The 5,000-nt window shown below is 55.5% G+C and overlaps 1 non-coding gene across 1 annotated transcript in view; it reads left to right on the top strand.

The window, feature by feature from the left end:
* The first annotated feature begins 3,289 nt into the window (after nucleotides 1-3,289).
* LOC126197116 (small subunit ribosomal RNA) overlaps nucleotides 3,290-5,000 on the top strand; it is a 1,909-nt gene continuing 198 nt past the window's right edge. The window contains exon 1 of the ribosomal RNA XR_007539515.1: nucleotides 3,290-5,000. This exon is cut by the window's right edge and continues 198 nt beyond it. This is a non-coding gene — a ribosomal RNA (small subunit ribosomal RNA).

Here is a 5,000-nt window from a genome sequence, read left to right as displayed (position 1 = left end):
CTGGCGTGTCTCACAGCATATAAGCAATGGCAGGAATGAAAGACACAGGTCTGCCACTCCCTTGCCACACCCACGGAACCGGCGCACCACCTCCCCTGAGCCAAAGGTGCATCCTGACGTGACACATCTCAGGGTGCCTCAGGCGTCCACTTACCATCATCACTATGAACGAACCTCGTCCCCTCCCCCCCTCATACACCATCCCTTAACCTAACCCATGTTGCGCCTTAACCTAACCCATGTTGCGCCTTAACCTAACCTATGTTGCGCCTTAACCTAACCTATGTTGCGCCTTAACCTAACCTATGTTGCGCCTTAACCTAACCTATGTTGCGCCTTAACCTAACCTATGTTGCGCCTTAACCTAACTACGTTGCGCCTTAACCTAACCTACGTTGCGCCTTAACCTAACCTACGTTGCGCCTTAACCTAACCTACGTTGCGCCTTAACCTAACCTACGTTGCGCCCTTAACCTAACCTACGTTGCGCCCTAACCTAACCTACGTTGCGCCCTAACCTAACCTACGTTGCGCCCTAACCTAACCTACGTTGCGCCCTAACCTAACCTACGTTGCGCCCTAACCTAACCTACGTTGCGCCCTAACCTAACCTACGTTGCGCCCTAACCTAACCTACGTTGCGCCCTAACCTAACCTACGTTGCGCCCTAACCTAACCTACGTTGCGCCCTAACCTAACCTACGTTGCGCCCTAACCTAACCTACGTTGCGCCCTAACCTAACCTACGTTGGGCCCTAACCTAACCTACGTTGGGCCCTAACCTAACCTACGTTGGGCCCTAACCTAACCTACGTTGGGCCCTAACCTAACCTACGTTGGGCCCTAACCTAACCTACGTTGGGCCCTAACCTAACCTACGTTGGGCCCTAACCTAACCTACGTTGGGCCCTAACCTAACCTACGTTGGGCCCTAACCTAACCTACGTTGGGCCCTAACCTAACCTACGTTGGGCCCTAACCTAACCTACGTTGGGCCCTAACCTAACCTACGTTGGGCCCTAACCTAACCTACGTTGGGCCCTAACCTAACCTACGTTGGGCCCTAACCTAACCTACGTTGGGCCCTAACCTAACCTACGTTGGGCCCTAACCTAACCTACGTTGGGCCCTAACCTAACCTACGTTGGGCCCTAACCTAACCTACGTTGGGCCCTAACCTAACCTACGTTGGGCCCTAACCTAACCTACGTTGGGCCCTAACCTAACCTACGTTGGGCCCTAACCTAACCTACGTTGGGCCCTAACCTAACCTACGTTGGGCCCTAACCTAACCTACGTTGGGCCCTAACCTAACCTACGTTGGGCCCTAACCTAACCTACGTTGGGCCCTAACCTAACCTACGTTGGGCCCTAACCTAACCTACGTTGGGCCCTAACCTAACCTACGTTGGGCCCTAACCTAACCTACGTTGGGCCCTAACCTAACCTACGTTGGGCCCTAACCTAACCTACGTTGGGCCCTAACCTAACCTACGTTGGGCCCTAACCTAACCTACGTTGGGCCCTAACCTAACCTACGTTGGGCCCTAACCTAACCTACGTTGGGCCCTAACCTAACCTACGTTGGGCCCTAACCTAACCTACGTTGGGCCCTAACCTAACCTACGTTGGGCCCTAACCTAACCTACGTTGGGCCCTAACCTAACCTACGTTGGGCCCTAACCTAACCTACGTTGGGCCCTAACCTAACCTACGTTGGGCCCTAACCTAACCTACGTTGGGCCCTAACCTAACCTACGTTGGGCCCTAACCTAACCTACGTTGGGCCCTAACCTAACCTACGTTGGGCCCTAACCTAACCTACGTTGGGCCCTAACCTAACCTACGTTGCGCCCTAACCTAACCTACGTTGCGCCCTAACCTAACGCACGTTGCGCCCTAACCTAACCTGTAATTGTTATATGAATTGAAACATTCATGTAGCGTTGCCTAATCGCAACCCTCTCAACATAGGTCAGTGCTCGCACTCTCTGGTGTCCTGCGTATTGATTCATGTTACGGTGCGTACCCTCACAACATCTAGCGAGTGGTGCGTACGTTCCACATGGTCCCGCTATCCACTGTAATGTGTACTGCTGTAAGACTTATATCGCTCCCCTGTCGCCTCTAGTTCGTCAGGCGGGAGTTTGCGTGTTCAATGAGCTTCGCAGCTGTGCAATGGCATTCGCATACGTACGCGGGCCACCTTCCACGTGTTCTCTCGTGCATACGTCGCAGCATGTATGTGGGCTGATGTGGCGTGTCGTGACGCATATCATCCAGGCATGCAAGACCCACTGAATTTGCAAATGTAGATGGACGTCTACGTTTGCTGCCCAAGTTACGCAAATGAACTGGAAATCCGTTGTTGCGCGGTTGTATACGCTGGAGGTGAATCATTGATTGCGACAATCGGTACAGGTATTAACTGGTTGCTTCAGCGACACCCGTCATACCCACGAACGTGAGTGGGCATGTGGGTATGAAGCGATACGCGGCGGTGGCTGGGTGGGACCGTCCCCGGCCGGTGAGGGGGGAGCGCCCGGCGTGCTGGCCGCGCGCTGCGTGGGCGCACGCGCTACAGCCGGCTGGTGGGGGCGCCCAGTGGCAGGCGCGCCGGCCGACGGACGCGGCAGGCGGCGCAGCTGCGCGCCGGCGCACCCAACGCGCGGCGCCGTGCGGCCAAAGTGGGTCCTCGCGGGCCCGGTGCGAAGCGCGGTGGACATCTGCAGTGTGCTGGTCCGATTGAGGACTGTGTGCGTTGAGGATGCGCCGCCGCCCGGCACTCGGCGCCGCGACGCCGTCTGCTGCTCGGTCGCCCCCGCGGTTCTCGCAGGTGGTTTGTATCGCAGCTGTGCGGATGTGTTGGCGCGTGCGCTGTGCTGGGAGAGTTCGCTTTGGCACCCAAGTGGGGCTCTGCCCCTCTGTGGCGCTGGCGTTGGAGCTGCCCGGCCACTGTTTGTGGCCGCGTGTTGTCTCCCGCCGGCAACACCACGACAGCACGCTCCCGGGCCTCTGTCGGCAGCGGCAAGCTCAGTTGGGAGCACGGGTGGTCGCACTGAAAGCGTCTACTCGCCTATCTCCGGGCGATTGCGCCTCTCTCGAACCCGACCAAGTACTTAGGACGGCGCTGCGCGCCGCCGGGACCTGAGAGGGTTTCGAGGTGTATCGTGCAGGGGAGCCCAGCCTCCTCCTGTTTGCGGAATAATTGAGCGGACGCTTGCGTGTTCGCGCGGGCCTCCGGGACACACTCCCGGGCGGCCGGCTGCTCAGCTCTAGTTGACGCAGCTCCCTGGTTGATCCTGCCAGTAGTCATATGCTTGTCTCAAAGATTAAGCCATGCATGTCTCAGTACAAGCCGCATTAAGGTGAAACCGCGAATGGCTCATTAAATCAGTTATGGTTCCTTAGATCGTACCCACGTTACTTGGATAACTGTGGTAATTCTAGAGCTAATACATGCAAACAGAGTCCCGACCAGAGATGGAAGGGACGCTTTTATTAGATCAAAACCAATCGGTCGGCTCGTCCGGTCCGTTTGCCTTGGTGACTCTGAATAACTTTGGGCTGATCGCACGGTCCTCGTACCGGCGACGCATCTTTCAAATGTCTGCCTTATCAACTGTCGATGGTAGGTTCTGCGCCTACCATGGTTGTAACGGGTAACGGGGAATCAGGGTTCGATTCCGGAGAGGGAGCCTGAGAAACGGCTACCACATCCAAGGAAGGCAGCAGGCGCGCAAATTACCCACTCCCGGCACGGGGAGGTAGTGACGAAAAATAACGATACGGGACTCATCCGAGGCCCCGTAATCGGAATGAGTACACTTTAAATCCTTTAACGAGTATCTATTGGAGGGCAAGTCTGGTGCCAGCAGCCGCGGTAATTCCAGCTCCAATAGCGTATATTAAAGTTGTTGCGGTTAAAAAGCTCGTAGTTGGATTTGTGTCCCACGCTGTTGGTTCACCGCCCGTCGGTGTTTAACTGGCATGTATCGTGGGACGTCCTGCCGGTGGGGCGAGCCGAAGGCGTGCGACCGCCTCGTGCGTGCTCGTGCGTCCCGAGGCGGACCCCGTTGAAATCCTACCAGGGTGCTCTTTATTGAGTGTCTCGGTGGGCCGGCACGTTTACTTTGAACAAATTAGAGTGCTTAAAGCAGGCAAGCCCGCCTGAATACTGTGTGCATGGAATAATGGAATAGGACCTCGGTTCTATTTTGTTGGTTTTCGGAACCCGAGGTAATGATTAATAGGGACAGGCGGGGGCATTCGTATTGCGACGTTAGAGGTGAAATTCTTGGATCGTCGCAAGACGAACAGAAGCGAAAGCATTTGCCAAGTATGTTTTCATTAATCAAGAACGAAAGTTAGAGGTTCGAAGGCGATCAGATACCGCCCTAGTTCTAACCATAAACGATGCCAGCCAGCGATCCGCCGCAGTTCCTCCGATGACTCGGCGGGCAGCCTCCGGGAAACCAAAGCTTTTGGGTTCCGGGGGAAGTATGGTTGCAAAGCTGAAACTTAAAGGAATTGACGGAAGGGCACCACCAGGAGTGGAGCCTGCGGCTTAATTTGACTCAACACGGGAAACCTCACCAGGCCCGGACACCGGAAGGATTGACAGATTGATAGCTCTTTCTTGATTCGGTGGGTGGTGGTGCATGGCCGTTCTTAGTTGGTGGAGCGATTTGTCTGGTTAATTCCGATAACGAACGAGACTCTAGCCTGCTAACTAGTCGCGTGACATCCTTCGTGCTGTCAGCGATTACTTTTCTTCTTAGAGGGACAGGCGGCTTCTAGCCGCACGAGATTGAGCAATAACAGGTCTGTGATGCCCTTAGATGTTCTGGGCCGCACGCGCGCTACACTGAAGGAATCAGCGTGTCTTCCTAGGCCGAAAGGTCGGGGTAACCCGCTGAACCTCCTTCGTGCTAGGGATTGGGGCTTGCAATTGTTCCCCATGAACGAGGAATTCCCAGTAAGCGCGAGTCATAAGCTCG

The sequence above is a fragment of the Schistocerca nitens genome, chromosome 7 (assembly GCF_023898315.1).
Source record: "Schistocerca nitens isolate TAMUIC-IGC-003100 chromosome 7, iqSchNite1.1, whole genome shotgun sequence".
Lineage (NCBI taxonomy): Eukaryota > Metazoa > Arthropoda > Insecta > Orthoptera > Acrididae > Schistocerca > Schistocerca nitens.
The sequence above is the reverse complement of the archived record's forward strand: the minus strand, read 5'-3'. Positions and strand labels throughout refer to the sequence as shown.